This window comes from Papaver somniferum, chromosome 5 (assembly GCF_003573695.1).
Source record: "Papaver somniferum cultivar HN1 chromosome 5, ASM357369v1, whole genome shotgun sequence".
Lineage (NCBI taxonomy): Eukaryota > Viridiplantae > Streptophyta > Magnoliopsida > Ranunculales > Papaveraceae > Papaver > Papaver somniferum.
In genome coordinates, this window is record NC_039362.1 from 34,450,608 (window position 1) to 34,463,379 (window position 12,772).

Consider the following 12,772-nt stretch of genomic DNA (forward strand, 5'->3'; position numbering starts at 1 on the left):
TTTCCAAAGTATGTTGACATCTTTTCACTACAAATCCTTATTTCATATTTACATGGATTTGCTTTATTGGAATCAATTATACCACACTTCCAAATAAGTTTAGAATTGGTTCGCCTGTTTTCCAAGACTACTATGTGATTGATCAATTACCAACTCACATACATGGGTTCAATCGGTTCTATCAATCACTAGGATCGGTTATACCTAAATATGGAAACACTTGTGGTCGGCCACACCAGTCACTAAAATCGGTTACACCAGTTACAAGGATCGGTTCACATGGTATTAGTTGTGATAGGTCACACCAGTTACCCCGACTGGTTACACCAATTACAAGGATCGGTCAAACAACACTTATGATCGGTCACACCAATTACTAGGATCGGTCACACCATTTACAAGGATCGATCATACCATCACATGGTGGTTACTTAGGATCGGTTACACCAATTATCAAAAATACTCATACCAAATCATAAATCTAAGCATTGCGATTTGTTATACCAATATACATAACCTGAGTTAAGATCGGTTCTACTAACTCACATATATTGGTCATCCAAATATTTGCAATGAATAGCCAGACAAATAACCCAATTGATTTCCCTTTCGATTCACGAAACAAGTTCATGAATGTACTTCCTTTAAATAAATGTAAAATATTGTTTCCTCGAATGAAATGTTCACCATAACCCATTCACATAATCATAACAATATATACAAGATTATATCGATGTCATTTTTACGAAGTTCAAAAGATAACCGCTATACTTCGTAGTCTAATTCCTTAATACGATGATCATACTATTATGATCATTTCACATCACTAGAGTAATATACAATATGTATAGTATATAGAGCTTCGCAGTTATGTTTTCAATATAGCGCGACTTGAAAGATACATTAGGAATGAAACAGTTCAAGTCAATATTACTAATCTCAAGTGGAAGGATGATTTCGTTGTTGTAGTTCGTTACTTCTTCACATTCTTCAGGTCTTCAGATTAATACTTGTATGTCTCAACATTCCTAGACTTTCTAGTCTAACCTAAACGAAATTGACTATAGTATTTAATCAATCAACTCTAGATGAGTTTTGATACCAAAATATGACAACCAAACTTGACATACCAACGCTTGGTGAGTTCAACCTACCTATGCTCTAACACGAGCACACCAAAAGACCCACAAAACTTTGCTACTCTACAGATGAATTGCACTCCGGTACCGATAAGACATATAATGTCAGTCATCTGGAGTCCTTGTAAGGAGAAAGGAAATTACTTTCGTTTTATATAAGGTTCAAGGTCAGTGCTACTCGCAACTTACGCAATCAGTCAGTAACATCTACAAGTATAGTGTAACTAAGGTCCGATAATGGACATGTTGTGAAGAGTTCGTTCAGAAAACACACTTCTCATTCAAAAAAGCAGCAGATAATACAAGCCATCACTGTAGAACATATGAATTCAAGGAAGCAAGGATTACAACATTGAACGTAAAATTCTTACAAAACAGGAACTTGCTTTAGCCATCCTTGTTCTGTCAACTCCGGCCCAGGAGAGAACCACTCTCTTCTGGGGAGAGAGAAAAGAATTCTACAACACATTGATTATTCATTTCTGACGACACAGATGAGCCACTATCACTGCGAGCACGTGGAAACTCTAGATATCTCCGCTTACGGCTGAACGCTTTTGCTTCTCGTCTGAAGATTCTGAGTTGTACTAGTTGAGCTTGTATGCCCCTGATAACGCCTTTTCATACCAATTAACTGTGGATGCAGTCAAGAATGTTTTCGTACTACCACTACTTTCCCCTCACTATAGCCGCTGTCGACTACTGGATCCGAGAAGAAGAATTATTGCTGTGTTCAACTATTTCTATCCCAAGCTTCAACTCCTTGCTATTAATGGGATTGTGTCTTCTCCTAGCTAATGTTGTTGTAAGGACCCGTAAGCACGTTAACACTATTAGACCGGTCAAGAGACGATTTAGCCGCTAATGATAAATTAATTATTTCTGAATAATAATTTATAAAAATAATCTAAAGACATTTTGATTAATAAAAATAGTACCATTAGTTATATCTCCAAAAGTTATTCAAAATGGACTACTCGAACGCATCAATCGGACGTCGGATGAGGAAGATACTGCGCTCGGAAGTTTAATCGTCGAAGTTTGACTTTAGTCAACCGGTGTTGGCTCGACCATTTGACCTTGACCTCAGTTGACCGACCTAGTTTTACTGGACCTCTGTTTAATAATAGGTCACCCTTGGTAGTTTTTGGAGATACTGAATAGTAAAACCTTAAAACGAATTTGAATTTTTATAAAACTCGTTTTGAAGAGAGTTATCTTTTTGCATGAAGTAAGGTGGTGGTGGTTGCTCAGGGAGTAAACAGAGAGATAGTATATGAGAGGGAGCTAGAGATGTAAATTGTAGGATTTGTGAGATGAAGAACAGGGAGATAAGGTTATAAAGTGATGAATACTAAAAAGAAGAAATAGGTAGAGAGGTTGATGGTGATTGTTTTTAGTTAATGATGATGATAATGGAGAACTTGTTAACAAGCTTGATTGATTAAGTTAGCCTTTATTAACAACGATCGATTCAAAGGACGAATAGTGGATGAAGAATCTTGAGGTAGGTGAGGTTTGTCATCAAAACATGTGGGAACTCCGTAACCCTTTTGTAATCATTAAGATACTACTTTCTACGAGCATGATGAGTCTCTATTCTTTTTGAGCATATTTGTTTGTATTGATGTTATGTGATATGCGTTGTATGATTGGCCTGCAAGAAGTGTATGTGGTTTCCCCACAGCTTCTTGCTAAGTTGATAATAGGACGGCGTGGGAGTCGTTAGCAATATTATTTACTTTTGTTGATAATAGGACGGCGTGCGAGTCGTTGACAATATTAATTATTTCTGTTTATTATGATAATAAGGCGGTTTGGGAATCGTCAACAATATTACGATAATAGGACGGTGTGGGAATCGTTGACAATATTATATATATCCTATTTTATTTGGATGAAATCACTCATGTGCATATTATACTTGATTGTTCAATTATTGTTCTCTAGATTGTGAAGCATGTTAGTGATTACATGAAAGTTTATTTGTTTCCACTGAGTACCCCTTTGGGATGATGTGCTCACTATTTTCCACTTCAGTTTCAGATACCATAAGGAATGGTGCGCGCGAAGATAAATCGAATATAGAAATGTTGAATAGCTTTTATATGTTTTTCTTTGTTGATCTGAAAAACATCACATTATTGTATTCATATCACTCGGTGGATTTTCATTTAAACAATATCAGAGTGTTTGGGTTTGTTCAGGGATTAGTTTATGTAATTGAGATTCTCAAGATCTTTAATTTAGTTTTGACGCTTCAATTAGTTTGTAATCCTATCAACTAAGCAGGTGATTAAGTTGGGGCGTCACAGTTGTCCTTGCTGCCGATATAGTCATCATAGGGGAGCTGAAGTCGTTGCTCCTCCCCCTGCAATTATTTGCTACTATTGGTGTCTATGTTTTTCCTCCGATGATGTTTTGACAGTTAAAGTAACCTAAGACATAGGTCGTATGTGGTGCATGATTGTCGAAGAAAAAAGAAGTATTACTGCTTCTCAATGAAGACAAGAAATTCAAGCTTGTTGAGAGTCTTTGTTTGATTGACCACACCTTTCCATGCAAGTTTGTCCACAACCGGTTGCTGCCGTTTTCAACATTTGACGTCGACGTTCTCAAACTATGATTATTACCAGCCTAATACCAGAAATAGAGACCTGCAACAAGCCGACGTCCTAAAAGCCCTAGCTAATGAGGTTACTCAATACCATACTCTCCTAGTTGCTACTGACTCTCTCTTATGCGTTGACGGTCCTGCTTCACCAGTTTGGCTACCAAGAAGGATCAAGCTAACCACGACATCTCCGTCTACGTCAAGAAAAATATCGGAGTCCACCATCATCTTCTCCTGATTATGTCCCTTTCCGCTATCATTTACAACTTGAGCCATCATCTCATAGTCACTAGTTCCATCTGTTGTCTACAACTACCTGCTATTGCATGTTCCTTACAATGTTGTTGACTGATTACTAGTACTAAAGTTGCTGGCACCCTAAAAGAGAGAAGCACTTACCTTGCTGGCGGTAGTGGATGCTCTCGTTGAGAGAGCTGTTGACATCGAAGGAAGAATTGCAAGCAGAGGCGTGAATTGTGATACCGGCCAAAATGGGTAATGCCCCCTCTTATATCAAACAAACACACAAGTCTGATAAGGGAAAGGATTTGCACCCATGGAGACCTAGAGCTGCTTGGGAAATGATTCCCCTATCTCGTGCACCCACAAGACCTGGAGCTTCTTGCTCGGTAAGAAGCTTAGCCGGCCGCGCCCCTTATTGTTGGCTCATCATGATGGTCGTCCTCGTCACCAACTGAGACTTCCTAGGTAATCTTGATCAAGTCTCTTGTCTTATGAATTTTATATTAGTGTGTCACCATCTAGTGCTTACCCCGCAACAATATCATTGTTACGTGCTAAGTAGGGGACTTAATGTTGATGGTGGTTTTTAGTTCAGGAATAAAACTGTAAAACTCCATATTTTTGTGCCTTCGTTATGTAAGGAAGTAGAGCCACTAAGAGCTGATGAGTATCTATACCTCTTTATTTACACATGTACTGTATCGGCGGCAAAAATTTCTCTTGGGCTGAGAGCCCTGGCCAACCGGTTTTGAATAGGAAAATAGAATTTTCACATTATGCGTGCGCCGTTGTAACATCAAATGCTTAAACCGTGGACAGTTCCCTGCACCTAGCATGGGCGTTTTAACTAAATGGATCATCCCTTAGTAGTGTTAGAGTTGTGGTTAGTAAACCTCTAGAAAAGTCCAGAGAGTCTTTAGCATGCAACACATGTGGCGGACATGAGCAGCTAGCTAGGGAGATTTTTGTCTTTTATATTTTTTTTTCTCAAAACTAATTCTTGGAAACAAATATTCTTCCTTCTTTTACCTTTCCACCATTTTTCCCTCACTTTACTGATTATCAAAACTGTACATGGAGGAATTTTAGTTTCAAAACATATCAACTCACTGGATTTAATTACATACTGTGAATGACTTAAGGTAGGGGTTTCTTTCGATTCTTTTCAAATGATGTTTTCTTCATTCTCCTTGTACTACACATGATTAATTCTTCTGCGATTATGACGATTAATACGAATCAGAAATGGGTATTTTATATGCTTGTAATTTCCAATTTAATTAATTTTGTTCATGAATTTATTTCAAATTTTGCATGCTTTAAATGAGTTAGCACAACATGAAAGCTTGGCTTGAAGGTTTGCATTCGATATGATTAATCTCCGCAACATGTTTTGAAAATGCTTTCCAATGCCTACATTAGATTTTTCTTAAAGATTACATGGGTCTGCAGTCATTTAAGTTTTGATTATTGTTTTCAATCAATTGTGTATTTTAGTTTTCTAAAATTGCCTCTTACCTGTTCGAGAAAATGGCCTAATGAGTTTACTCTTTTGTTTTAATTTCATGCATGTTGATCTATGTACAAATCTGATTTTATGAAATGATATTGGAAAGACTAAAAATGTTTGGTAGACATCTGGGTATTGTTTCCCATAATAAATTTAAGTCTTGTTTTAAATTTCTAAATTTACCCAGACTATTTGCTAAAATGATTCAATGAGTTATGTTTTTGAAATATTGAATGCAGCCTGAATTCATAAACAGATCTATCTTGTTTTCTTATTTTAAGCCCTCAATTTTTATGTTAGTCAGGGGTAAATGAATTACAATCAAACGTCGCGCTTAAGTTTTAACCTTTCTCCTCATTGCTTCTGTACATATTCCCACTCCTCTTAATCTTTATTTTGTGATTAAATTGCACCCAAAATGAAACTTAACTTACTTGGTTGACTACTTGGTTTTGCCAACTGTTTTTAAATAAATTAGTGCTACCCTTTTGGTCATCTATGAAATCCCACTTCATGTATTTATTTGAATTGTATTAATCCTACATATGTTTCGTTACTTGATTCTCAAGATGTTCCACTCAAGTTTACGAACTGTGATAGTGAATTGGAATTTTTGTGTTTGTTGCTTGATTACAGCTCTTGTTCTGACATTTGCACGACCTCGTATTTTATAGTTAGATTGAGTTTCTCTTCTATAAGTTTGATGCATGTATTTCATTTTTGATTTCCATAAAGTATGACCTTGTTGCTTATAACCTGCATCAATGAGATTTCAGTTCAGAGTTAAGCTTTTGATTTTCGTATTTGTCTTTCTATCCTGGAATGTAGTTGTGAATGGTACATTTAATCGTTTGCGCAAGATAGAAAGCAAGACGACTCTACTTTAGAAATGTCAGGCCCACTGGGCCCCCTACTTACGAGTGGCAACCCGGAAGATCGTTTGCTGTAATGGTGGCTGGTATCCAGAACTACCCTGACATCGGCGCTGGCCAAAAGAATAGTAGAGTAATCTGATTTGATTTACATCTCTTTATCTTGTTGTGAATTTTAATTGCGTAAGGCTTTTCATCTGGTATTATTTTAGCTGCTGCTCTTGTCCATTCATTTATGTGTTACACAAGAATTTACATTTTTCGCCGTTATAACTCCTACTGGGCGTTCGCTCACCCGTTTTGTTTTGTTTTCACCCCCACAGATTTTGAAGAGAGGTTAATGCAGTAAGCTTAGGAATAGCTTACATCTAGGAGCTTAAGCGAAAGTTGGTAATTTTGCTTGTCGAATGTGTATATCACGGAGTCATCTGGGGTAGTTTGGTTCCCATACATCCATGTCTATTTTCTGTTGGTCGATTCTCCCATGTTTTTGGCTGTCTTATATTTCCGCTGTCAAAATAATTCTCTTGCCACTTTGAATTTAAAATTGACAAGCCAAGCCTTATTTATGCTTTTGCGAACTTATACATGTACATCTACTGTATGCATTATCATATCATACTAATGTTTGAGCTGAATTTAAACCGTATCCTATATACAAACTATCTTGTGTTGCACTTTGGAACTTGCTTAAATCTAAGTTTGAATATTCGTAGTGAACCTTTATTGTATTAATAACTATGTGTACTCACCTTCATTCATTTTACTGATATTTTCTTTTAAAAAAACAAACAACGTCTTTATGTACCATTTTACATTTTTGAGTGACAGGTCGGGGATTTATCCTTTCTTATTGGGTTGAAACCCAGCCCACAAGAAGGGAAATTTTCTGATCCGTTACAGTTGGCATCAGAGCAAAGGTTCCGACTTACCGGGACTGTGTTAGGCTTTCTTACTTGCTGAAATGGTCGATTTTTTGAAGTTCAATTCACTTTCGTACACTTCGGTTGTTTAAAAACCATAGTAATATATTGACGTGTAGTATTTGAATCTGTTTCAGTTTACCAAGGAAATATAGCGTATCGTATCTTTTTTTGTTATGCAACTCTGAAATAATTGAAGTATGATGGTCGTAGCATTTGCTGGAAAAAAAATATTTCTAAGAGTTTGACAGTATTATTGTTGAAATAGTCTCGTCGGTTTTGGGGATGGGGAAACTAAACTAGGTACCGTGATATACACATCTTTAGGAATGTTAGTAATGTACATTACTAACCAATTATGGATCTCACTCATGTTCTGTTTTGAAGATATCGCCTTGTAGCCTCGACCCCTCCGTCCCTAAGAAAAGGGATCTCAGCGATAGAATGGAACGCTAAGAAATACTTAATTAGAACATCTGGTAGGTTCTGTGTTAACGATTTCCGACGTCGTTAGAGACTGCAAGCAGCGAGTATTGAGGTAGACTCGAAGGAATTCAAAAAGGATGTGAGAAATGGCTAAATGTTTAGTGATGGACAAATGATTCTCTCGAAGCAGAGAAGTGGTTGATAGGATTGAGAAGGGGCTTGATTCTGTGAAATTACCGGAGAGAATAAGATTGGTCTTGCATTGAGTTACGGAAGGGATTTTTTTTAATTTTTTCTTTTTCTGTTTGTACACTTTCTTTGGGACCATGGTCTTCAGTTGTGCTAATCATTCTGGTTAGTAAATTTTGATAAAGTTTCTCATAAGCTGTGATTCTTACGGATCATGAATGGGGAATCTCCACTTCATCAAATGGAATTTTTAGTCAATTCAAATAACATGGGAATTCTTAAATTTTGTTTATTTTTATTTTTTTCTGGTTTCGATCCGGTTGTCAAAAATAGATGAGCATGAAACTTTTCCTTCCATACCAATATCAATCTCTTGTGATTTGGTGATTCTTATTGTACGGGTCTTTATATGAAAAATGTTAGGATTAAGACCCAGCTTCTAACAAAAAAATTCAATTCTTTCAAAATCTGGTCTAACAATTTTTATATTGTCCTTTCTAAGAAATTTTTGTGACTCGAGTTTTAGCTCTATGGTTTTAACTAATGTTTCCTTCATTTTTAATCATAATATTTCTCGTGGAATGGAAATGACAGTTTGAATTCCCTTTTGTTTAGCTTGAGATTTTTGCTTATTACTGTGGAATTTAAACTAGCTTTAGAAAAATGGAACGACTAGGTACTGGAATGCTTATTTGTTTTACTTGTTTTTACTTAAACGTTTGCCCAAGTTTTTGATTCCCTTTGAACTTGGTTTAGATCTTACTATGTTGCCCTTACATAATGATCTGTGAGATGATTTTATTGTTTCAAAATGATTTTGGGAAGTGTAAGAAAATGGTTAACAGCCGTCTAAGTTTTAGTTTTCATACTTAAACGGAGGCCTAGTTTTACAAGAAAATGAACTTTGGATTTAAATTTCTTGGTATGACTATTAATCGTCTCACCAATTGAGCTACTTTTTTTTTCCCCGGTAAAGCATACAAGCATCTTCATCGCCTTTGAAAGTTTTACACAAGATATCTTATCTTGATATATGGGATTTTGTCATCTATCGTTTAGATCACACTTAATCACATCCAAGTATTATGGGAGTTTTCTGTAAGCTGTAGGCATCGAGTTAGTTTTGATTATCGTTTCCCATCCTCAGTGAATGACCAGAGTGAACTTCTCATATGTAGGACTTCAAACACAATTGGAGGGTACTCTCAAAGTGTTTCACGTACCCAAGCTTCGAAGACGAGATGTTATCCCTCATCACGTGATTAGGTGACAAGATTTGCAGTCGCACAAGATTGTGACTTATGATTAAAAGCCGGTACCCGTTATCGTTAACAGCTGGATCAAGTCCTTTGGGTAAATACCGTTTAGATGACAAAAGAAGTGTGGCACTATCTCTCTCTAAAAGAATTGGAAGCTGGAAGTCGGTAGGAGAGACAAGCAATCGGGCTACTTGAAGGTAAACCTTCATTACTCTTACGTTTGATTTTGAGTTTGGGGACCAAATTCTTTTTTTAGTGGGTAATGATGTAACGGCGGCAAAAATTTCTCTTGGGCTGTGAGCCCTGGCCAACCGGTTTTGAGTAGGAAAATAGAATTTTCACATTATGTGTGCGCCGTTGTAACATCAAATGCTTAAACCGTGGACAGTTCCCTGCACCTAGCATGGGCGTTTTAACTAAATGGATCGTCCCTTAGTAGTATTAGGAGTTGTGGTTAGTAAACCTCTAGAAAAGTCTAGAGAATCTTTAGCATGTAACACATGTGGCGGACATGAGCAGCTAGCTAGGGAGATTTTTGTCTCTTATATTTTTTTCTCAAAACTAATTCTTGGAAACAAATATTCTTCCATCTTTTACCTTTCCACCATTTTCCCTCTCACTTTACTGATTATCAAGACTGTACATGGAGGAATTTTAGTTTCAAAACATATTAACTCACTGGATTTAATTACATACTGTGAATGACTTAAGGTAGGGGTTTCTTTCGATTCTTTTCAAATGATGTTTTCTTCATTCTCCTTATACTACACATGATTAATTCTTCTGCGATTATGACGATTAATACAAATCAGAAATGGGTATTTTATATGCTTGTAATTTCCAATTTAATTAATTTTGTTCATGAATTTATTTCAAATTTTGCATGCTTTAAATGAGTTAGCACAACATGAAAGCTTGGCTTGAAGGTTTGCATTCGATATGATTAATCTCCGCAACATGTTTTGAAAATGCTTTCCAATGCCTACATTAGATTTTTCTTAAAGATTACATGGGTCTGCAGTCATTTAAGTTTTGATTATTGTTTTCAATCAATTGTGTATTTTAGTTTTCTAAAATTGCCTCTTACCTGTTCGAGAAAATGGCCTAATGAGTTTACTCTTTTGTTTTAATTTCATGCATGTTGATCTATGTACAAATCTGATTTTATGAAATGATTTTGGAAAGACTAAAAATGTTTGGTAGACATCTGGGTATTGTTTCCCATAATAAATTTAAGTCTTGTTTTAAATTTCTAAATTTACCCAGACTATTTGCTAAAATGATTCAATGAGTTATGTTTTTGAAATATTGAATGCAGCCTGAATTCATAAACAGATCTATCTTGTTTTCTTATTTTAAGCCCTCAATTTTTATGTTAGTCAGGGGTAAATGAATTACAATCAAACGCCGCGCTTAAGTTTTAACCTTTCTCCTCATTGCTTCTGTACATATTCCCACTCCTCTTAATCTTTATTTTGTGATTAAATTGCACCCAAAATGAAACTTAACTTACTTGGTTGACTACTTGGTTTTGCCAACTGTTTTTAAATAAATTAGTGCTACCCTTTTGGTCATCTATGAAATCCCACTTCATGTATTTATTTGAATTGTATTAATCCTACATATATTTCGTTACTTGATTCTCAAGATGTTCCACTCAAGTTTACGAACTGTGATAGTGAATTGGAATTTTTGTGTTTGTTGCTTGATTACAGCTCTTGTTCTGACATTTGCACGACCTCGTATTTTATAGTTAGATTGAGTTTCTCTTCTATAAGTTTGATGCATGTATTTCATTTTTGATTTCCATAAAGTATGACCTTGTTGCTTATAACTTGCATCAATGAGATTTCAGTTCAGAGTTAAGCTTTTGATTTTCGTAGTTGTCTTTCTATCCTGGAATGTAGTTGTGAATGGTACATTTAATCGTTTGCGCAAGATAGAAAGCAAGACGACTCTACTTTAGAAATGTCAGGCCCACTGGGCCCCCTACTTACGAGTGGCAACCCGGAAGATCGTTTGCTGTAATGGTGGCTGGTATCCAGAACTACCCTAACATCGGCGCTGGCCAAAAGAATAGTAGAGTAATCTGATTTGATTTACATCTCTTTATCTTGTTGTGAATTTTAATTGCGTAAGGCTTTTCATCTGGTATTATTTTAGCTGCTGCTCTTGTCCATTCATTTATGTGTTACACAAGAATTTACATTTTGCTTTTCATCTGGTATTATTTTAGCTGCTGCTCTTGTCCATTCATTTATGTGTTACACAAGAATTTACATTTTTCGCCGTTATAACTCCTACTGGGCGTTCGCTCACCCGTTTTGTTTTGTTTTCACCCCCACAGATTTTGAAGAGAGGTTAATGCAGTAAGCTTAGGAAGAGCTTACATCTAGGAGCTTAAGAGAAAGTTGGTAATTTTGCTTGTCGAATGTGTATATCACGGAGTCATCTGGGTAGTTTGGTTCCCATACATCCATGTCTATTTTCTGTTGGTCGATTCTCCCATGTTTTTGGCTGTCTTATATTTCCGCTGTCAAAATAATTCTCTTGCCACTTTGAATTTAAAATTGACAAGCCAAGCCTTATTTTTGCTTTTGCGAACTTATACATGTACATCTACTGTATGCATTGTCATATCATACTAATGTTTGAGCTGAATTTAAACCTTATCCTATATACAAACTATCTTGTGTTGAACTTTGGAACTTGCTTAAATCTAAGTTTGAATATTTGTAGTGAACCTTTATTGTATTAATAACTATGTGTACTCACCTTCATTCATTTTACTGATATTTTCTTTTTTAAAAAAAAAACAACGTCTTTATGTACCATTTTACATTTTTGAGTGATGGGTCGGGGATTTAGCCTTTCTTATTGGGTTGAAACCCAGCCCACAAGAAGGGAAATTTTCTGATCCGTTACATGTACTGTGTAATTTAGTATCTACATGTACGAAATTTGTTAGAATAATATTGGTGCATGTTGCCATAATCCCAGATATTCTATGAATTTTATTTAAGTTCCTTGTTGCATTATTCACTAATGCGGAGCCTGCTGCATAATAAGCTCCTAGTTGCATTATTCACTAATGCGGAGGCTGCTGCATAATAAGATCCTAGCAACATTATTCACTAATGGGGAGCCTATTCACTAATGGGGAGCCTGCTGAGTATCTATTATATGTTGTGTTCTTAGCTGATCTCTCAATTCTGACATGACATGACCATTAATGCTCATTCTTAGCTAAGTAACATTAATCTCCCGAAGTGTCTGAATTGAGATATGCATGAAGGGTACCTGATCAGAAGCGCAAGCTGTGTTAATAAGATCAGAGATACGCTACTCGTAAGAGTAAAAAGTTTACAAAATTCACCTAAATCGATTAATTTTGTGTCAATTCACAAAATTCAATTTTAACCTAATTTTGTGTCAATTCACAAAATATTAGGTTTGTTTCCTTACAATGGAGCTTGCACGATATCTTGATTCTTATTGGTCGAGACTAAACGTAGGAAAGGAGATTTTCCTATCATGGAGCTAGAGGAATAAAATCCTAATAGAAGTAGGAAGAATAAACAAAAAGGGAAGTCGTGA

General features: G+C 36.0%; 2 long non-coding RNA genes across 2 annotated transcripts; both read left to right on the top strand.

Moving 5' to 3' along the window:
* Nucleotides 1-5,014: 5,014 nt before the first annotated feature.
* Nucleotides 5,015-8,180, top strand: LOC113281359. Its single transcript, XR_003326085.1, has 2 exons — nucleotides 5,015-5,138; nucleotides 6,335-8,180. It is a non-coding gene; the product is annotated as an uncharacterized LOC113281359 (long non-coding RNA).
* Nucleotides 8,181-9,703: 1,523 nt separating this feature from the next.
* On the top strand, nucleotides 9,704-11,779 carry LOC113281360. Its single transcript, XR_003326087.1, has 2 exons — nucleotides 9,704-9,886; nucleotides 11,083-11,779. It is a non-coding gene; the product is annotated as an uncharacterized LOC113281360 (long non-coding RNA).
* The last annotated feature ends 993 nt before the right edge of the window (nucleotides 11,780-12,772 follow it).